This window comes from Panthera onca, chromosome D1, assembly GCF_046562875.1.
Source record: "Panthera onca isolate mPanOnc1 chromosome D1, mPanOnc1 haplotype 2, whole genome shotgun sequence".
NCBI lineage: Eukaryota > Metazoa > Chordata > Mammalia > Carnivora > Felidae > Panthera > Panthera onca.
Genome location: NC_138348.1, coordinates 50,667,433 through 50,689,794, shown reverse-complemented (window position 1 = coordinate 50,689,794; position 22,362 = coordinate 50,667,433). Strand labels below are relative to the sequence as shown.

Below are 22,362 nucleotides of genomic sequence, written 5' to 3'. Positions count from 1 at the left end.
CAGAGTGTTGTAGTTTGCTTTCAGAGCAGCTGGATATTTGGTATCGGTGGGTCCCCCTTTGCATATTTTGGTCTACTTCCTATCTTTCTCTTCATTTGTCTCTTTCCTTTCCCAGTTCCTTAATTGATTATAATACAAATCGGAAGTGTTTCCAAATTGTATGTTGCATTTTGTGAAGTTAAATGCCCAACTACAGGAAGGTAGTTGGCTGTGCACAAAATTCATCTTCAAGATGTTCAGTCTTTGATTATTGTTTGTATCTGGAAAACAAAATATTATTTGATTTCGAGATTATTTCTCTCTTGGGGTTGGAAGGCAGCCCATTAGTATTCTGCTTAAATTCATATTTAAACAACTATGAAGTGGGAGATGAGAGAGATTAGTGCATTTCTCACTGCATTCATACATCATTTTATTCATACATTTATTATTATTATTCTTAGAAATTAGATGATGTGCCAGTTATTAGCTTATTGCTACTGGGGGGGGGGGGGGACAAACTGAGAATCATGGTCTCTTCTTTACTGGGGTAGCTATGGCAGGTGCACTGGTTTTAAGACAATGCACTGGTTTTAAGTACAATGACAAATGCCCTGAAGGAGGGAAGAGCAAAGAGTTGTGGGAATTCCTGTCTTTCACCTGAGCAGGGAAGATCTGGGATAATTTCAAGAAAGGGGTGATGTGTGTGATCCATCTCGGAGGATTTCTCCTGGGCGTCTCCAGGCAGAGGTGGGTAGAACATGACCTGGGCTGAGATCTGTGTAGGCAGGGCAAGCACCAGCTAGTCATGAGAAGTGGCAAGTGGTCTAACTGGACTCCCAGTTAGTGAGCAAGTGCTAGACAATAAAGCTGGTGACAAGGATGAAACATGGCCCCAGTGGGCCGTGAAAGCCAGGTGCAGAAGTCTGGACTTAGAAAGCATGGAGCCAGTGACAGGTTTTAATCAAGGGATTGACTGTGAGCTTCTCAAAGTCCAGGACCTTGGCCCTTGACCCTCCCAACCCCTAGCCAGACGGGGAGAAAATCCAGTAAATATTTGTGGAATGAATGGTCAGGCAACCCTTTGGAGCTGAGCTTCTCAACCTTTAACAAGCTTAAGAATCACGAGGGGGGTCTTAATTCAAATGCAGATTCTGATTCCTACCTAGGTCAGGGGTGGAACCTGATCTGCCTTTCTAACACATTCTAGGGTGGTGCTCTTCACTATCTATGGCAAGGATTAAGGACCATGGTTTGCAAACCTGGGGAGCTTTTAAACTGTTTGGATGAAGTGGGTCCAGGATGGTGTTCCCAAGTTCCCCCAGGGGTGATTCTGATGAAGGCCAAGGTGGAGCCTGCTCTAGCCCACTGTGGCTGTGGCAAGGAGTGAGCAGAGGGGAAAGACCCTGGGATGGAGGGACCAGTTAGGACATTGAAAATCCACCAGCATAGAAGTGGTGAGGCCTTCTATTGGGCCTGAGTGGGACAGGTGGGAGAGACTTTGGAAAGATAGAATCTGTGGGCCAGGGGGCCAGGGAGTATGTGGTATCTGTCTTCAGACTGACCGGACTGCTTCCAGCAGTGAGGATAGGGGAATGATTCCGAGCCAATTCAGCTTTGGAGAAGAATGGCATGCCCTTTAGGCTATACCATTTGACATAATAACGTTTGGAAGTTGGTTTTAACGTGGATGTCAGAAATTTTTTTTTTTTTTTTTCTGAAATACAAACCTGTTCATGACTTCCCTGCTTAAAATCCTCTGGCTGATCCCCTCTTGCAAAATATAAGGAGGAAAAGCTAATATGAATGCAACTAATGAGGTATCTAGACATTTATTAAGTTCCCAGACTGTGCACCCCCATTCGAGAGGCGACACTTGGGTGGGGGGAGATGTGACATTATCACCACTTGGTGTGGGCACAACTAGGCTGAAGCTTTTGGCAGCTTTGTTTTTTCTGGAGTCACTATTTTTCCTGCTTCCTCTTTACAGTGGTTCCACTTTATGTTTCCTGGCATCAGTCTTTGGTTTCAACACTTGCTGGCATCTAGGTGTCTCAGTTTTCAAAGAGCCCACAGGTGGTTTCAGAAAGGTGGGCTGTGTCCCTTATAGACTCTGAGAGCCAGGTCTCCTTAGCCCTTGCAGAGCTTCAAGACACCCATTCTTATCTCTGACACACTCAGTAAATAATCTGGGAGATGCAATCTGTTTAGCTTCAGACCCAGATCTCCTCAAGGCCTTGCGATTTTCCAGGGGGCTGCTAACACAGTTTTGTCTTCAGGAAATTTATGATTTTTACTAAGTGCTCCTAGGTAATTCTTACTTTGGTGCTCCTCTATAATTCTTGCTTTCATTTCCTCTGTCTGTCACATATGCCCTTATGCACACAGAGAACTGACTCTTCACTGTGCACCATGCTCTTAATCACTGTGTTCCATGTCATGTAGTCATTTGGCCCTGTAACGTATCTGTGGATGGAAGGTCTGCACAAGATGGGATAGGGTTGCCTCCTTGATAGGGTAAAGTATAACATCCTTCTTTGGCCTTCCAGGCTCTGCAAAGGCTGGCAATAATTTAGCTCGCCAGCTGTATCTCCACTGTTCCCCAAACCGAGTAGCTCAAGAGATCCTATCTTTTGTGCCTCTCTGTCTTTGCACGCACTATTTGCTCTTCATGGAAAGCTTTTTGTCTGCCCCATGAGCTGAACGGACTCTTATTAACTTCAGGATGCAGATCAAACTCTTGAAGCACCTCTCCTCCCCCCACCTCCAAGTCACTTTTACTCTTCTCTCTAGTACATACATGTAGCATCAACTGGAGAACTGTGCTATGGTCCTGAGGCGCTTTATTGGCGTGTCTCTGTCCACACCCACTCCAGACTCCTGTGTGCAGCCCTACATCTAGCAGATGTCCAGGAAGAGTTTGTGATAAACATGGGCCTGGAGCTGGCTGGTTTTGCAATGTTTGCTTCAGTAAAAGGGGAAAAGAGTAGGCTATTCTGCACAGGTGATGAGGGAAGAAACAAGAACAGAACCTGAAAGACTGGGACAAGCCCAGTGAGGAGTGGCCCACATGGCTAGAGTCAGAGGGTGGAGTGGGGAGGGGACACCGGGAGAGGTGAGACTGCAGTCTTAGGCTGGGGAGAGGTCAGGGAAGGCCTTGAGCATTGAAGCTAAGGAATTGACATTTTCTTCTCATGATATTGAAGGCCTTTTGGTGTGGAAAACACGTGGTGAACTCTCTGCTTTCAGGAGGATTCAGGGCTGAAAAGGGCAGGTTGCAGGGCCAAGGAGCAACTTCCTGTGAGAACATGCTCTTGGAATAACCCATAGAGGTAGCTTAGGGTGTAAATCAAGGCAATGGCAATAGAGATGGAGAGTGAGTGATCTTGTCCAGAAATCCTGCAGGATTTGGTGACTGACTGGATTTGAGGGAGAGGGAAAGGCATCAAATTGGACACTGACACTTTGTGCTAATGTGCTGGGAGAAGAACGAGGCATTGTTAGTAGCATGAGAGCAAGGAGGAGATTCTTGGAAGGGGGAAGGGAAATGAGGATGGTTGATTCCTTTTGGAATCAGAAGAGAGCCTTGAGTAGTTTCTCATATTACACACACACACACACACACATACACACACACACTCACACACACACACGAATGGTGAAGCTACCCAAAGGAACCTATGCAGGGTCACCTGCTGCTGGTGGCAGAAGCCGGGCCTCCTGGCCCTTTGGCCTGGGCCTCTGTCCTTTGTAGCACTGTGAGTTGGCCAGAGAAGAGCTGCCAGAGGTCCAGATGGAGATTCCATTAGGCAGTGAAAAATGGGAAAAAGACCAGGTTTTGGGTGAATTCAGTCTGCAGAGCAGCTAAGGCTGGAACCTTAGAGGTCAAGAATTCAGAAGGGAGTCTGTTGGTAGCCATTGCCAATGTGGGTTTGAAGGCTCATGCGTCCTCCTTTCTGTCCTATGGCCTACTATATGTGGGCTGATGGAAAGTAGGGAGTGTTTTATGGTATGGACACTCATACTTGTTAGTGCTCCATGTTGGTACATGTGTATCAAATGGTTTTTCTGGGAATACAACCGCCAACCTGTCAGTTCCGTGGAAAGATGTATTCCAAAACCCACACACTTTTGCCCCCCCTCCGACAAACTTTAGGGATGCATCCAATCAGTCCCGAGAAGTGGCCTGTGCAGTGTTGGAGTGGGGGGTGGTGGGTGGCACCCATCCGGGGAAGGCATCCAGCCTTAGGGACCTCGTTCCTCCAAGCAGAGGCCTGTGAGTAGGGCCAGTGTCAGGGGGCCAGATGGATGGGGGAGGGCCATAGCTGTCAGGGGAGGGGAGAAGACCTTATCTAGAATCTGACTGATGCCTGGAGACTCAGTGACCCTGAGGCTGGATTTCCTTTCCTCCTCATCTCTCCCTTCCACACCTTTCTGTCTGGCCAGGTCCCTCACTCTCCAGCCTCCCAAGGACAGGTCCTGCCTTTGCCATGGCACAGCGGTCACCTTAGTTTGCTAAGACAGATCCGGGCTAATGCATGTCAAACACTTAGATTATTGCCTGGTATGTGGTAATTGCCAAGTGAAAACAAAGACAAGGAAGCCTGGGGTTCAACTTCAAGGGAAAACTTGTCAAGCCTCCTGGCTCTTTTGAATTATGCAGCTGGATCTCTGGGAAGTTTCTACCTTATCTTGTTTTGATTTTTTTGTTTTTGTGCTGTTAATTAATTTATTTAATTATTTATTTTTACTGATACTAAAATGGGTGCAGGACCTTCTCATCCATGGTAAAGAATCAAGGATAGCCATGGATTGCAGACTTGGGACTTGGGTTGTCCAGGAATGACTCAGGAATGACTTATGCAGAGGTGAGTGGGTGGATGGCCTTCTGACAAATCTCCAAGAACAGATTCTTAACCCAGGTGAGGCTGTTCAGGGGAATTGATGGCAGCCTGGCCTCTCCTCAGGCCTATAGCTGCTGAGCCCGTCTCAGGCGGCTCTGCTTTGGGTATATCTGTTTCTTCCTGGTGATGAGGACAGGCATAAGGAAGGGTTCATCCAAAATCCCAGGGTTGATCTCTGTCTGCTCAGGGATAGCCACTGGTTGCTGGGAGTGTGCTCAGTGGGCATAGTCAGAACTCCTGCCCAGACTCCCGGGTGAAAACGTAAATCCACAGTGACTTGTGTGCATGGTTGGAATGTACCAGTCACATGTAGCTGGGCCTCTCAGCTGGGCAGGGACCACTCTAACTGGGAGGGCCACCCTTGTGACTGCACTGCTATCTCAAGAAGTCTTAGCAAGCTTCTCCAACCTGCTTCTGGCAGAAAAGCCCAGAAATCTCTGCCAAAAGGAACTCCTAAGGTTGATAAACCATGTGTGTGTGCGTGTGTGTGTGTGTGTGTGTGTGTGTGTGTGTGTGAGAGAGAGAGAGAGAGAGAGAGAGGAAGGAAGGAAGGAAGGAAGGGTGGGAAGGAGGAAAGAACAGAAGGAAGGGAAAGAGAGAGAGAGAAAGAGGTAGTTGTATAGGAGCCAAAGGTCTGTTGTAGGGATTAGGGAAGAGAGGAGGGCAGAGCCACAGCTGAGGCCAGGAACACCAAGAATCGGTTACCTTTGTTTCTTACATGCACTCGTGGCAACTCCACTCTCTTCAGGGGCAACAGTCCTTTTCCCAACACAGGGCTTTGTTTCCCCTGAATCAAAGAGGTTTTGCAGGAATAGCTAGCTGGACACTGCGTGGCTTCACCAAGGCAAAAGAGGTGTCGGCAGACTGGCCCCACAGAAAGCTGCCTCCAGAGGAAGGATATGGGGGGCTTCCGGCTTTGACGGGGTTTACAAAGGGCTTGTCTCATGAGGTGGGTGATATTATTCCCATTTCATGGGAGGCAAATACGTGCCAGAGAAGTGATTTTTTAAAAAAGACCCAGAGTTTTAGATTTAATTTATTGTCCAAATTGGGACACTCTTGAGAGAGAAAGGAGGCAGACAAATATGGGTGGGGTCCTGGGGTGACAGGACTATCTTGGGTGTACCAGGGATGTGGTGTCAAACTCCAGATTCAGTAAGCAACCAGGTCAGGTAAGGGTGGGGGGGGGGTGGTGGCTGGGGGACTGAGGAGAGAGGATTGCAGTAGGGGGAGGGGAGACGTTAGAACTTGAATTTGGACGGGAAAGGAAGATTCTTCTTAATTCAACATTTTACCAAAGCAAAGGAATAGTTCTTGGCTCTGACACCTGACCTTGACTGGATGTCATGAAAAAGTTTTATTACATAAGCTCTTCCTGTGACCAGCCAAGACATCTGGTTCTTCTATGCAGTGCCGCTCACCCGGTAACAACAACAACCACCCTGTGTGTCCGTCTAGGTTTTCGCCGCGCCAGCTCACTGGAACTGCACAATGCCTCGGGCGCGGATTATTGTCCTGCTTCTGGAGATGAGGAAACTGACTCCTGCCTATCCCCCTCCTTCCAGCATGGCGGGCAGCAGGTGTTCTCCACCATGAGGACCTGGCCTCCCTGATCTCCGAGGTCCCTGCTAGCTCTAGAGTATGGACTTTGAACCACAGGCCTCCCTTTAAATCCCCCTGTACACGGATTTTCTGTCACTGCTTTGAGCTTTAAGTTCCTCATCTGTTAAATGGGAACAATAATAAGCCTATTTCGTTTGGTTCTTGTGATGATGAAACGAGAGGATGCACATACCGTGTTGCCTGTGGTGCTTGGCTCATCCCATGTCATCCTTTTCTCAGGAAGCCCAGAAAAAACTACGTTGTCAAGAAGAGTGATTTACATCATCTAGCGGGCTTATTCTGAAATTTCGGGGCAAGTAGCGTTCTCTGGGCCTCTAGGTGTGACACGGAAGGGGCAGCCCTGGTGAAGGTGAACAGGGAGTCCATAAGGCAGAAGTACATGGCAGGCGGGAGAGCCTGGTTTCAGATGGCTGGTCACCAATGTACAGGACGAAGGCAGCAGAGAGAGCTGAGCACCCAAACCAGCTCTGTGAGATGTGGCATGTGGCAGGGAGGTGCAGAGTCCTGCCCGCAGACTCCAAAAATCAATGGTGTGAGTTTCCTACCTGACCATGTGGAAAAGCCCATATAGGTTGCCTTAGCCTGGTTGCATTAATAGAAGTCCTGGCTTTAGACCTTGCTAGAAGATCATCCCACTTTTTCCTGCACGGGCCAAGGCTGGACACACCACACTCTGGGAGTAGGTGGAGGAGGGATGCTCTCTGCTGCAAAGCTGGAGTCTGTGCTCTGCAAGGTTTGAAAGGACTTGAGAACTGACAGGAAGACACCAGGGCCATGACTGATTTTCAGGTCGGACCTATCTTGTTGCGTGTTGCTCAGAGGGCAGAGTTGGGAGTCCATGGTGGTGATGGGAGAGAGAATTAGAGAAGAGGCAGATTTCAGTTCGCACTGATGTAAGAAATTCCACAGAATTCATGCTGATCTTTAGGGGGAGGCAGCAGTCTTACAGCCTGTGTTGTGGTCTATGTAAAGAGGGTGTTGTCCAAGCGGTATTGGTTAGAGAGAAGTTTGCAAAATAGTAGGGGAGGCAGATTTGCTGGGAGGTCTAACTAAGAGAACGGCAGGACTGTGGGGGATAGTTGGCTTCTGAGCAGAGATGAGTTGCAGCAAACGCAGGGTGGGATGAAGGTGGGAGGCCGGGAGGGGGTGGCTGCAAACTCTGCAGGACTTTCTCTGTCCCAAGCCACAGGCCAAAGTCCTGCCCCATAACAGGGTTTGGAAGAGAAGCTTTGTGGCCTGAAACTCTGAAGCTGTGACCCCAAAGAAGTGGTTAGACTCTGTGTATTCTCTGTTCATGCCTACCTTGGCTCAGCCACCTATCTGGGGCTCGAAGTCTCTTACAGACTCATGGTCACCCCTTAAAGATTTTGAGAACACAGCATCCTGGCATCTGAAGAACCTGGGCCATGTGGTCTGAGGCACTGGCTCACAGCATCCAAAAGGGGATGGCAGGTATAGGAAGGAGACATCCAGGAAGGCACTGGGCACGACACTGGGAAGTCTGACTGTCTGTCTGCAGCCTGGGCTGCAGAGCGAGCTTCCAGCCCTAAAAGGAGTCGGGGAAGGGCTGTGGGCAGCAGGGCCTTATTCAAGTAGGCTGAGGTTTTGGGTGGGGTGTATGGGCGGAGGATGGAGAGTGTTGTGGTTAAGCAACGTGGATGCCTGTGGGGCACGCTATCCTGGCCTGGTTGGCAGGGAGGGAGGCCAGGGAAGCCCTAAAGTCAGAACTGGCCCACTGGATCTAAGGAAAGTCCCCCTTTCAGGAACAGAGGTAGAGCATAATTCTAAGTACTCTGGAGGCAATAGACTTGTGACCTCATTTATTATTTCAGGCACTGAATGATTTTTGACCATCCTCTATGCTGAGGAGTGGGATGATGGGAACATGAGAGGAGTGAGTGAGACATGTCCTCTGCTTGGATAGCACTTAAGGAGTGTACTCCCTTCTCAAAACAGGCAATAATGACCAAACCACAGAGAGAACATTCAGAGAAAGAAGCGTTTGGGGTACCTGGCTTGCTGAGGAAGTGGCATTTGAGATGTGTCTGGAAGGAAAGATGGGGAGCAGAGACTCCCCTTCCTCTGGGTGAAAGGCATTTCTGGCTCAGGGAACAGCAATGCACAAAGGAAGGTGTGGGGATGGTGAATTAAGGGGCGGTTGCAGACAACAGCCAAGGGTTTGCTTTGGCTACAACTGAGGAATGGGGTTATATGGGTAACTGGGATTGGAAATCATCATTTATTAAGTCCCCGCCGGGTGTCAGGGACCGAGCACAGAGCCATCTGTGCTGATGTACATCTCACAGGGGCCTCTCAGGGCTTTCACCCAGCAGGAAAAGTGACTTTCCTAAGGTTCCCTAACTGGCAAGAGGCTGAAATAAGACTTATGACTGGTCTACCTGATCCTCAAACCCATGTGTTTTCCACTCTATCTTGCCACCATGTTGAGAGGTCAGATTATTCAGAGTCTTAAGTTTACCATGAAGATCCCACTCTTCATGTTGAGGTGGGAAGATGGTCAGTCTGCACGTGTCGGATGACATTAACCTGTGAGAAGCAGTTGGTGGACGTGACCAGATTGTTAAGGATACACAGCCAGCCCCAATAAGTATATATGTACACACACAAAGACCTATTTGGAAGTAAGTCTCTAAAATAGTAGGAAGTTGCATAGTTCCGTGGTGCCATAGAAACTGTTACTTCCTGAGCACCATAGGCAATTGCTGATTTCCTGGCTGGATTCCTCCCACTCTATAAAGTACATGAGAATGGGGCAAGATAACCTGGAATCTAATCTAATTTCTACAAAAAGCCTCTTGGCTTAGCTACTTTACCATTAGTGACAAGTTGCCTACAACCCACCTCAGCTGTTGGAGACCCCAGGGTGTCAGCCGTAAAGGGATATGCAAGATGGCGCTCTGGATTGGGTTGGAAGGTGGGGTGAGGGACTAGAGTCGGAGAAACCTCGGCAGTAACCCAGGTAGGGGTGTGGGGGTGGAGAGAGGCCAACACTGTTCAGTAAACTGGCTGGGAGCCTGCCTGTACAGGGGTGTCGAGTGGGGGCTGGGGTGCCTGTGTGAAAGGAGAGCATGTTCAGGCTCTGAGCAGGTGGGTGCTGGTGGTGGCTGCCTGCTGAAGGTGGGCTCCTTCCTTATCTTGTATGCTATAGAGCCAGCCAGTCCTTATTGCTGATTGTGCCTGTGTCTACCCAGGGCCCCATCCTCTCTGTTCAGCTTGGCCGTACAGCCGGAGCTCAGAACCCAGATCCAGCCACAGCCTCTTCTTTAGGGTGGACCCTAAAGAAGGGTCCTTCAGGCTGCCCAATGGGACGCTTCCCCTCAGCCTGGAGAGAAAGCCTGAGAAGACCACCTTAGGGAGGCTGGGTGCAGATTGGTAATATCTGGGCTGCAGAGACTCGGGATCTCATGTTATAACAGGAGACTTCAGGTGGGACAGTGCCCTCCCTCTGTGTCCTGCCTACTAATCAGGAGCACTTTGAAAACTGTTAAGGGCTGCTCCAGGGTCATGAACCTAGTCCTCAAATGTCATGGTTATTTGTATTTGAGAGAGAATTTTATTTTATTTTTTACTTTTTTTAACATTTATTTTTTATTTTTTTAAATGTGAAATTTATTGTAAAAACCACATAATTTTCAAGAGAGAGCAAGAGAGGGGAGGGGCAGAGAAAGAAAGAGACACACAGAATCTGAAGCAGGCTCCAGGCTGTGAGGTGTCAGCACAGAGCCCAACGCGGGGCTTGAACTCACGAGCTATGAGATCATGACCTGCGCTGAAGTCAGACACTTAACTGACTAGGCCACCCAGGTGCCCCTGAAAGAGAATTTTAAATAAATCTAGCGACAGTTGAATGAGGGATGGCGTGAGAAGGCTTCCACAGGCTACATGAGACCCACGTCTTGTTGCATCACTGTCACACACCGTGTATGGCAACCTTTCCTAAGTAATCCCGGGAGCAATTGCCCATTTGGCCATAGGTAGGTGTTCTGTGAGAGTGTGATGTCCACAGGGAGCAATTGTGGGGCCTCTCTGGGCCACCAGTACAACTTGACCATCTTCTGTCAAAGCTACCTCTGAATTAAATGGGCTCTCCTGACACCAGTGCCCAGGGCCAGGGACCTCCTGCTCCATGAATGTGGTCAGGACATGGCCCTTCCTGCCCCCAACCCCAGGAGCCCAGTTTCAGCTTCAGCCTCCATGTTTGGGGTCTCCCAAATCCATCTCCCGGCTGTGACTTCTCTGCCAGGTGCCTGCCTGGCCCGTGAACAACATAAACCCTGCCTGCTCACTGTCCCAAAGTGAGGTGCCTGAGAGACCCTGGTGGAATGGCTGAGAAAGCTGCCAAGGGGCTCTAAGAGTAAGCACAAGATCAATGGGACACTTTCTGCTCTGGAAGACTTGGTGGCCTGGACCTTTCTGTCCAATACTGCTAGAGAATCCCAGAAAGTTTGGAGCACGTGTGCTGTGTTTGTAGCCCCAGGCTCTGCCTAACTGGGGGCTGGCTCCAGGGGATTTGGTAACTTCTCAAAGGGAGTCAGTGTCATATATTTTTTCCCCTAACCCCAGCAGTTAGGGCCTGATAAGAGGTCTTGGCCAAGTCCATCTTCTGGAATAGTGCACTTAGGGACATGTTCTCTGAGAGGAGAGAGGCAACGTGTTACAAATCTACTGGGCCGGGCACTGAGCGGGGTGGTTTACTCTGTCCTCTCTTGTAACCCTCCGACCAGCCCTGTGTGAAGCAGGTATTATTATCTCCGTTACATAGTAACCAGAGAGGTTAATATCTATTACCCAAGATCAAAAACTAACCCAGCTCTAAGGAGCGAAGCCAGGATTTAAACGCAAGTCTGACTGCAAAGCTTGGACTCATTCTACTGCCTCCCCCTGCTCCTCTCCTTCCTCAGGGGCATGGGAAGGAGTGCAGGAGCTAGGAGTTCGGAACAGGGGTGGCAGGGGGCAGGAGGGATCTCCTGTTGGTACTTACTTCCCCTGCTGTGGGTCCTTTCTACCCTTTCACTATGAATCTGAGAAACTGCTGGGGGATCTCCCATGGGAAATAACCCTGCTCTATGGACAAGAAGTGAGAAATATGGAGAGAGGCCCCCAGGAGCAATTGCAGGCGCTCCCACCACCCGGGGATCAGACCGACTGACTTCCAGGAGCGAGACCTCTTGGGCACCTGGAGAAGGGAATTCTCTATAGCTGGCTTGTCTTTGGTCTGCAGGAGTATGTGTGCAATGGCAGATTCCTGGATCACTTTTCTCAGGAAAACCCCCACATCACTCTGGCCTAAGTGCTGTCAGGGGCAAATGTCTTGTGATAGGTGAGCTGAGATTAGTGCCCTGGGCCTTGCCCTCCTTCCCCCCATCACACGCTGGAGTTCTTGAGTTGGGTTGAAGAGGAGACAGCTGGGCCCAGGGCACTTAGCTCCTTGAATGCAGCTTAAGAGCCGGTCAGCTGCCACGTCTCAGAGTTTCCTCCTTGAAGCCCAACAAAGTCTGGCCTTGATCCCTGGTCATGTCCCATTTGGGGCTGACTTGCAAAGATAGATAAAGGACTATGAGGAACTGTCCCTACCTGGATGTTGTTTAAGTCTTCCTTAGACTGACAGGGATGGGCAACAGGGCCCCACATCTCTGGGGAGAAGGCCCTGTGTCTGCAGGTTAGTGTGTCCGGGATCAGACCGGGGTGGGTCCTAGCTTGTTAGCCCTGCCATAACAACACACACAGATTAGCTGGACTGAATGACAGAAATGTGTTGTCTCTCAGGCGGGAGGCTGGAAGCCCAAGATCAAGGTGTTGGTGGGCTTGGTTTCCTCTGAGGCCTCTGTCTTTGACTTGTAAATGGTCATCTCCCCGTGTCCTCACATGGTCTTCCCTCTGTACCCATATGTGTCCTTATGAGAACACCAGTCATGTTGGATTAGGGTCCACCCCCATGACCTTGTTTTAACTTAATTATCTCTTTAAAGAGTATGCTTCTAAAGATAGTCACCTTCTAAGGTACTGGGTGTTGGGACTTCAACATACGAATTTGGGGAGGGGGATACACTTTGGCCTGTGACAGGATGTTTCCCAAATCCTCAGTGAACAAGCCTCCATGTCCTGGTGAGGTAAGAGAGGCAGTCACTGCCAGTCCTGCCGAGGCACCAGGAGAGGAAGGTAGGCCCAACGCAGTCAGTGCAGGAGGCTTGATTGGCCTTGTCCAAAGGCTCAGCCCTGAAAAGTCCAGGCCAGGCAGTTCCCTTGTAGTCTAGGCTCTCTAGCAGCAGTGGGTTCTGTGTGCCGTCTTCATCTGCCTCCCATGTGGTCCTCAGGCCTCCAGTGAAGACAGAGCTGCTAATACCCTACTAATGAAAACCCTCCAGCCCAGGCCTACAGAGGAAGCCCCTTTCTCCTGACAGAGGCAGGAGCCAGGCTGTCCTTGCCAGTGCACACAGCCTGCGTTTAGGGAAATTCCCTGGTCTCTTACTGGTCTAAACGTTTTCCCCCCCAGTGCAAAAAGAAAACTGTTGCATCGATTCAAAATTAAACTGTTTGACAAGTGTTGAAATGAAGCCTCAAAAGACAGAATAAACTTTGATTAATCCAGTTAGTATTTACCTAAAGCCTGCCAAATTCTGGGGTCTGTGCTCCCCCCGAGCCAGCTTGGGAGGCACATAGGAGGTATCCAGCTACAGGCTACAGTTATGTATGAGGCCCCTGAACTAGATGATAGAGAAAACTCGCCAATTCAGATGTTTTTTTTTCTTGTTGCTTAGCATTGTAAAATAATAGAATAAGTGGAAATGCCTGGTTTTATCATCTGTTAGGGGAAGTTACGTTCTCTTCTCCCGTCAGTCCTGTGGAAATCTACCTGCATTCACCACTTGTCCCTAGGTCGTGCCAGGGCCAAGCACGGTCAAGTCATTCTTACAGCAGAGCTCCTTCACCTCTGAGGATTAGTCCGTGAAGAGGGGGTCTCGTGTACAGAGAAAGTGAGAGGAGAGAGGCTGCCACGGACGACTTCCCACCTTTATTCAGAAAGTTGGCCAAGCTCGCTCGCGCTCTTTCTCACATGCCCCTCCTCCTTTTGCCCTCCACTCAGTGCACACACCTAACATCTTTCATCAGCTGGCATATACTGAGTGTCTACCTGTGTGTCGGGTTCACGGCTGGGCTCTGAGGATGGGAAGGTGAATAGAACATACTCCTTGCTCTCAAGCATTTTAATTTAGAAGAGGAGACAGACATATCGAGGACTTGGACAACCAGAGCTGTAAGCAAGTTGATGCAGGTGAGTACCAAGTATGGTAGAAGCAGAGAGGAAGAGCCAGCCAGCACCTTCAGGCACTGGGGGGTGATGGTGTCAGGAAAGGCTTCCTTGGGTCGGTACATTTGGATAAGGTCTTAGAATGGGTGAGATTTAAAAGTATAGCTGGAGAAAAGCACCCCAAACAGAGGAATAGGGAAATCCTTCAGTTATTTAGGGAGTAGGAGCTGGTTCAGTGAGGTTGAACTAAGAGTGTGGTGAGAAGTGCAGCTGGGAAGGTGGATCTTATAAGAGGGCTTAGATGGCTGAGCTAAGGAATACAGCTTTGTTCCTGAACCAATGGGGAACCATGGAGGGTTTGGGAGCAGAGGAGTAATGCCTTGGGAAAGGTGGGTTGGACAAGAGTCATCCAGAAGTAGGAAGCCTAGAGGAGGCAGCTTTGGCAATCAGGGAGAGGGTGGAGGCAGGGTGGAGAGATGATAAGGGTCTGAAGGAGAGTGAGCTGAGCCTTTGGTCATTTGGTCAGGTGTTAGGATCTACAGAGAGCCTGAATGGCACTGTACAAGAAGCGCCATTTGTGTCACTAGGAATTGAGGTTCAAACCCCAGTTCTGGTTCTCTTGATCCCCAGCAAGGAAAGGTGGAATCCTGTGCCCCCCTCTGGAAAAGCTCAGATCCCTAAGTGCTGGATTTAAAAAACAAACAAACAAACACAAGGAAACCTTTGTTATAAAAATAATTCAAACACACACAAAAGTAGAAGAAATCATATAATGAATCAATTTACTTATCAACCAGCTTCAACCATAAGCCCTTGCTGGTTATATTTTTAGGGGATATTTTTTGTCATGAAGCTTCTTGAAAGTATTCATGTTGAGGCTACATTTAAAGCATATTTCTCTGAGTCTGTCTGTCATCAGGTTGAGGCACTGAAATGACTTGATGTCTGTTTGTTCCTCCTTGAAGGTGAGATTGTGCATGTGTGTGTGTTCTCTGCTGTGAGAAGGGCAGTGAGGGCAGCCTTCTTTGTGTTCTGGGGCTGAGGAAAGACACTTCTAGCAGTGCCCATCAGCGGGTAAGGTTCTGTCTGCCAGGGGGCAGGTGAGGTGTGGACATGGGAGAGAGTGGAGGCATGGATGGCCTTCGGGGGGCAGTTTTCAGGGTTGGACACCCTCATTATCCACTCACTGAAGGATGCCTGTGGCCTGAGAGCCTGGTCTCTGCTGAGAAAATTGACAAGACTAATCTATAAACTAAATAGCAATGAACTAATTCACTCTGGCGGGCATTGCCCAGTGGCCACAGCACAAACACCTGTCCTCCTAGACTGCCCTCCTGGCATTTCCCACAGGTGGACTACAGGGTCATCTGCAGGTTGCTGGGGATCCAGGTTCCCTGACAGAGGGCACTGTGTGGATGGTAGGGGTCACCCAAGCTGCTGTGGGACCTCCTTGCTAGTGACGAGTACTCATACCTCCAGAGATGATGTACTGGTCACCAGTGTGCCATACAGACCAACACAGACCAGTCCTATGGCCACTGCCACTTCATCCTTCACTGAGTGACCCAGGTTGGTGCACGTTTGGTAATTATTTGTACTGTGTAAGCGCTGTCTGGTTTTAGCACCAACTGAAAAGTAAGACCAAGAATCAGACAGATGGAGACTAACATATCAGCTCTGGGGCTAATAAAGATGTTGAGAATGGCCAGTAGGGTTCCCAGTGCATCCCTTTCCTTACCTGGCATATCTACCTAGGCCAGAGATCTGGAACAAGGCAGCTCTGGAAAAAGAGAGGGAAGGGTGGAGTTTCCTTCCCCCATTCCCTCAATCAGATACTTAGCGGTCCAAGAAAGAGGATGTCAGCCCCTGTTGGATATCCCCATGGCAACATGAAACAACCAAAACGGAGGTGTGAGCAAGTTGTGGGTCAGCAGAGATGCTCTTAGACAAGTAGGGGTAGGGATGCTGTCATAAAGGAAGGAGAATCACCTTGAAGAATTAGTTTCGATGGATAGAGACTAGAGAAGGGACCATTATTTTGAGGGGACAGCATGAGAAAGACACTGCAAAATGAGAATGCCTTCCTATGGCTGGAGTGTCAAGAAATCAGAAGGGTACAGTTGGAAGTGGCCAGGCTTGGTGAGGAAGTGCTGCAGAGTGGTTAAAAATATGACCTTGGAGTTGTACTGCCCGGGTTCAATCCCATCTCCACTGCTTCCAGGATGTGTGATTTGAGCAGTTGTTTAACCTCTGCAAGTTTCAGTTTCCTTGTCTGTAAAATTTGGATAACAATAGTTTATAAATATTGAGGTATGAGACACACATAAATATTTAGCTCAGTGCAGAATGAATGTTTAAGAAATGGCAGCCGTTAGTATTACCATCATGTGTCCAGGACAATTTGGGGTAAGCTAACAGATGCTTAGATGCCAGACTCATGAGCTTGGATTGCTGTGGGAGAGGCCAGGTGAGAGAAGGCCCTCCAAGGCCTAGGTTCAGACACCTGAACACAACTGGGCCTGCTGTGGGAGGGATGATATGGAGCAGCGCCTCCCTGCCCAGAGCAATCCACAGGGGCCTGTCTGCTGTTTGAAGGCAAGGGCGGGTCACGGGGGAACGCATAGTGTGCAGGTCAAGCAGGCCAGGAGCTACCAAGAGAGAGCAGGACCATGCTGAGAGAGTTTCTGATCATGCTCAATCTCTGGGGCTGCTAAGAAATAGCCAGAAAGCTGAAGAGCATTTGAATGCTTTGGTCTGGAGCTTACAAAAGTAGTCTAGTGTTACGAGTTGTGAATATGGAGGTGAAGTATGGATTGTCCAGGGAGAGACTGTAGAAGAAACAGGAAGAGAGCTGAGCACAGGGATGGTGAGTGGAAGCTGAGACATAGGACATTTAGTGAAGGAAGAGGATCTGGAAGAACCCAGAGAGCTTTTTGTCCCAGATGCCAAAGGAGGAGAGCATCTCATGGGGTTTTGTGTGGATGAGATGCCAAGGAAAGCAATCCTAGCCAACACTGACTGATTGCCAGTCTAAGTGCTTTACTTGTATGAACTCCTGTAACCTTCACAACCACCTTTGAGACAGGTGCTTAAGTTATCCTCATCTGACAGATGAGGAAGCAGAGGCACAGGAGACCCCTGGCCAGGGAGCATTAGAGACGGGGTCTGACCACAGTCCGGCTCTACAGCTCAGCTTGTGCTTTAAGCCCACCCTTTGCTGCCTCTCACAGGAGTAAGAATGGATATAGCTTGGGGGGTGGGGGGCAGTAGCATCAAGGCACAAAAATGGAGATCTAATGGCAGCAGGCCTGGAGAGAACAGGAGGAGGTGAGAGCTTTGGTAGTGAAGCCAAGGAGAAACATGAGGTGGTGGCTGAAGGAAGGGTTTGAGGAGAACAGAGGCTTTGATATTTGTGTGGTCCAGAGGAAGGAGTAGGAGAGGGGGCAGAGGCATAGTCAGTGTAGAGAGGACACCACTGAGAGCCTGGGCCACAGTGGTCCTAGATTAGGGGAGGTCTTAGGAGGCCAGAAGGGGAGTTGAGGGATTAGGTTTCTCACCAAAGAAAGATGTGTGGTAGTTTGCCGAGGAGAGTCTGGTAGGAAGGATGCATCAGATTAAAGATCTAGGTGCAGGAAGATCTGGCGGAGCTGAAGCTCCTGAACTTGCCTTCTCAGGCAGGGGGAGATGGGGTGAACAGTGACCCGGTGGCATGAGCTGTGGAGGTGGCTGGAGGGAGGTGGGCAGGTCTCAGGGAATGATCTTGTGTGCTGACTGCTGACATACATCAGGCCCCTGCAGTAGGGGGCCCATCCCTGCTGTCCAGGGGTGTTGAAAGGGGAAATGGAGTCAGAGGAGAGTGTGGGAAGGTTCCTAAGGTGGGCAGTGGAAGGGACAGCCTGCCATGGCCCGGTCCTCGGGGAGGGGGAATTCTGAGTGAGCTTCCCTGAGAAGGTCCTAGCATCCTGCTGCATTATTGCTGGTAAAGGACAGGCAGCTTCCAGGTAGATTCCTTCAGTGACTCCCATTGCCTGATGGGTAAAAGCCAAGTTCTAGAGAGACCACTCATAAGCTGGTCCTGGCCTCATTTGCTGTCATTCTTTCCCAGTCCTCTGGTCACACCAAGCTGTATGCATTCACGAGCATGCATGCACATGCACGTACACACACCTGTCCCCCAACATACTTTAGGATATATACACTCCTTACTCCGTTTGCAGTGTGTTCACATTTCTGCGTGCTGCCCATCAGAGATACTACACTTGCTCCCTGAAACTTTCTGGGATTGCCCATACTTGCACTGGTCACTCCTTCCTCCTGCCGCTCAGCTTCCTGAACATGAGGTCACATGGTTGTGACCCTGAACATGCTCAGCTTCCCTCTCCCGGGAGTATACCGGGTGCTGTATTGTCGCATACGTGTCTTTCTGGAATCACAGGGCAATCTGTGGTGCCCGGCACCTACCAGCTTCCCCTCGACTGATCCTCACTTGTATGAGTGGGTGACACACTGAGCCTTATTACCCATAAAATGATGAGCAAACGGTCAATTTTCAAAACTCAGCTTCTCTTTGAAAGTAACTTCTGTGTGATATTTTACATGTTGCTTGCTTACTGAGCTAGTGACATTGTAATATTGCCATTAGCACTAAATTGCTATCTGAACTTAATTTTAGGGATGATGGGAATTTCAGGGAAATGATGCTTTTCTTCTCACAAAGGAATACCTTGATGACTTTAAAATTAGACCATTAACTTATCCATTTCTGAAGTCAAAGTTGGTAAAGCCAAAGTTTGTTGGCTCTGCCTTATAGATCCCAGATAGAGGCCCAGTTCTACATGGACCCTTCACATTCTAATTGATGTGGATGAGCAACGAAAGCATTTTGACCCTTGGAAGATAAAGAAGCAGCATTCATTCATTTCCTCTTAGCATCGACTCCAGGGTTTTACAGATGATGCGGGGCAAATAGTGTTTGTTAAATAGATAAATTTAGATAAAAAATAAAAATATATACATTGATTTTTTAGGAGTCATGCATCTTTTATGACAGTTTCCTGTCCCATGTTTTCTTTTTTCAAGTAAAATATGATCTTGTAACAGCTGAAGGGGGTCAGGGCAGTGCACAGAATCCCCATGAAGACACTGTATGAAGGGGAGAAGTTAGCAGTGTCTTGGCCCCTGGTGTTTTGAGCCCTGTTTGTTTGGACATGGAAGCCAGCTTCCTGTTTCCCACCGTTCACTGCTCTGAGCAAGTCTGCAGAACAAGGCAGTATGGTGGGGACAGCAAGCAGGGACTTAGGTGACAGACACACTGGACTCCATGGAAAGACTTTCAGCAACCATGTGACCTCAGGCAGTGTCTTAACATCTTTATGTCTTAGTTGCCTCTTTTGTAAAATGGGGCTGATAATTATAATACATCCCACACAGGATGGCCAGGAAGATTAAATGAGGAAATGAGGATGGAGTCTTTTCACAGGGGCTGCTGCTTCTGGCACAGGCAGCTTTTTGCACACAGGTGGAAACCGCACGGGCAGGAGGTAGCGTGCCATCATCTGATGTCCTGTGGATGGTGGTAGTGGCAGGGCAGGCAGAGAGATCTCCGAGCATGTGAGGTGTTGTGGCTGCGGCGTGGTCATTCACATCCCATCCTGGAAGGGGATGCTCATTTGTGTTTACTCCCTGGACTTGATGTTTCCGAGACTCTCAGAAGGAAGCAAGAGAACCTTCCGCCCGAGTTCTCTAAGTGGCTGCAGTGAGCCCCACTGTAGTGAAGACACAGACATACTTGTTGTAAACACAGTGTTAAGAGGCACGTTGATGGGGGCTTGGTGATACTCTGTCCCCTGGACACCGTCTGGCTCCCCAGCTCCTTCTTCCCAAAGGCAGAGATTCAGGCCTGGCTGTCTGCCCGTCAATCCCTCTCCTACTTGGAGTGTCTGCATTGCTTGTCTTCAGAGATCTGCCCGGACTCTCCTCCTCAGGCCTGGGTTGAGGCCCATGGCCCTGGTCACTGAGATTGCTGTGGGCTCTTCACCATGACAAGCCCTTGGTTGGGGAAAAGGACCAGCTTGGGGGCAAAATGTTAAGAGCAGAAATGGGTGGTGAGAACAGCCAGAGGAAGGTGAAGCAAGTGTTTAAAAATCTTAAGCAAAGACCTGGAAGGAAACCCAACATCAGGTCTTCAGTGTTCCCGAAGCCCAGAAGGTCAGATGTGCTACTTGGGTGTGAGCCACGACACCCTCACACTCTCTCATACCCGTTTCCTGGCCAGACCCCGTGCTCCTCCTTCTGGGCTGGGCTCCTGTGTCTCATGCTCATATCTTTGAGGGTGGTGCTTCTCTTAAAAAGCTTGCCATTCCCAGCAGGAGGGAGGATGTCGGCCCTGCTCCTGAGTCCCGGGGACACCTAAGCTGGGAGGAAGTCCCTGGAGGTGAGGTGTCTGTACCTGATGCTACTCACTGCATTCTTCGGAGGAGGGAGTTGAGCTCTGTGGCCTATTCCCTTGCTACGATTGCGTGTTGGTGGGAGAGCTTTTTGGGGTCACGGAGCCTTGCTTGACGGGCTGTGGTTTGATGAGAAGGGCTTGAGCTCTTTGGGTAAGAGCTTAAGTGGAAGCATCTGGGTTTGGATGTGCCAAAGGAGGCTGGTGGAGGAGCAGTGACATGTGACAGGAGTTGGGCCAGGTTTTCAATGGAAGGGGCAGAAAGAAAAAGGACTCCTTCCAGCAGGTTCGGTGGAGCTGGGCTCCAGCACAAATGTTCTTAGGGATCTATTGGAACTGGCCCCGCAGGGAGTGGCTGGGAATGCCCAGTGCACACAGCTCACTAACCTGGCACAGTGGGAAAGAGACGCTTAGCAAGAAATACTGCCTTTGTCCCCCGCTGGCCCCGGCACTGCCAGCCTGTGCCTCAGCTTAGCGCCCCGTGAGCGGTTCTGGCACACCTCAGCCCCCTGGCCTCAGCTTAACTGGCTGACTAAACACAGCAGCCTGATCTGGGATATTTAGGTGGGAATGAGAAGCCTGTGTGTGAAAAATATGTTTGAAGCTGAAAGCGTCAAACAAATGTTTGCTATCAGACATGACTGATACTGTGATTAGAGCAGTGCAAGTTAAGTGGCTTTTTCTACCTTCAAAGGCTTTCTTCTGTTTCTCCTGTGCAGTTTTACTTAGGCTACTTCAGCTTCTATTCATTGACAAAAGAAATCAAGGCCCCGCCTCTTCGCTTTTATTAGACTCCGATATTCACTGATGGCATTCCGTAATTCTGATGGCAGCTTCCTCGGCATCCTGGCCCCTCTGTCCTGCTCCAACCCCTCTCCTGTGACAGGACGTCTCTGTGTCCCCTGATCTCTCCTGATGGAAAGTCAATGCCTGTAGCCTTGTCCTTCAGTCCTGATACAAAGCCAGTGCCTGCCGGGCCCTGCCGTTGCCCTGAGGCCATGCGTGCTGCTTTACTGCATCGGCAGGCCCTTCCATCTGGGGACAAAGTCCTCCAGACTGGACAGGACCTCAGGCCTCAGGGCCTCCTGGGGCCCCTGTCACCCACAGGAGCCTCTCAACTTCCAGTTTAGACCAGTGACCTCTTCATTTTTTCCATTTTCTCCTTTTTGGAATGGGAATGTCTATCCACACATGCTCTGAGCCAGGTCCAGGGCTGAACTCTGGGCTTTGGAGACTGGCTCTGCCCACAAAAAACTTAACATTCAGACGAAGTAGTCGCACATATTGAGTAGCCAGCGCTCTAGAGAGTTCCAGGCGCTGTCCAGGAAGTCTGTCATGGGCATGAAGAGGGGGACTGAGTTGGAGCAGTCATTTCATGGGGGGGATGGGAGGGGATCCCTAGAATGATGATATTGGAGCTGGACCTTGAATGAGGAGTAGGAATTGACCAGGGGGAAGGGAGGTCTTGGGCTAAAACATTGCATGTTGGCGGGGGTGGGGGGAGCTCACAGCAAAAGCAGGTGGGGTGAAATGGTTAGTGCTCGGGGCCAATGGGGCCAAGTGCGGCTGAGACAATTATTGTTGCTGTGGTTGTGAACTCCCACCCAGCTTTATGCAAAGGACTTCTACACACATTATCTCCCTGACTCTCCGTAACCTCACGATGTGTATATTTTCCCCTGCCCTTTGTAAATAGGGAAAACGAAGCTCAGTGATGTTGAGGAACTTGTCCAAGGACCTAGCCCATGACAAGAAGAACGTGGGCCCAAATGCAGCCTGACTAGAGAGCGAATGCTCTTGACTACCTCATGGGTCCTTCACTTTGTCTCTGGGGTATGAGGTGGTGAATGGTTGTACAGGTGCTGGAGTGCCTTGGTTAGGTTTGTGAAATAGACCCATGCTCTTGGCAGCAGGGTGGAGCATGAGGGCTGTGTGGAGGTGAGGCTGTAGGCAGGCAAGGCAGTCAAAAAGCCATTGTGGTCGTTCAGACGGGAGATGATATGTGGCCTGAAGCAGGGTGGAAGATGAGTGGACAGATGTGAGAGCAGGTGATGAGGGAGACTTTGCTGGATGTGGGTGAGAGGCCAGAAGGCCCCGGGAAACTCCCAGGTTTCTGGCTTGGCAACTGTGGTGGCGTCACC

The 22,362-nt window shown here is 49.7% G+C and overlaps 1 protein-coding gene across 4 annotated transcripts in view; it reads left to right on the top strand.

Moving 5' to 3' along the window:
- The window catches only part of PPFIBP2 (PPFIB scaffold protein 2), a 146,673-nt gene that overhangs the window by 1,054 nt on the left and 123,257 nt on the right, over positions 1-22,362 (top strand). The window lies entirely within an intron of this gene.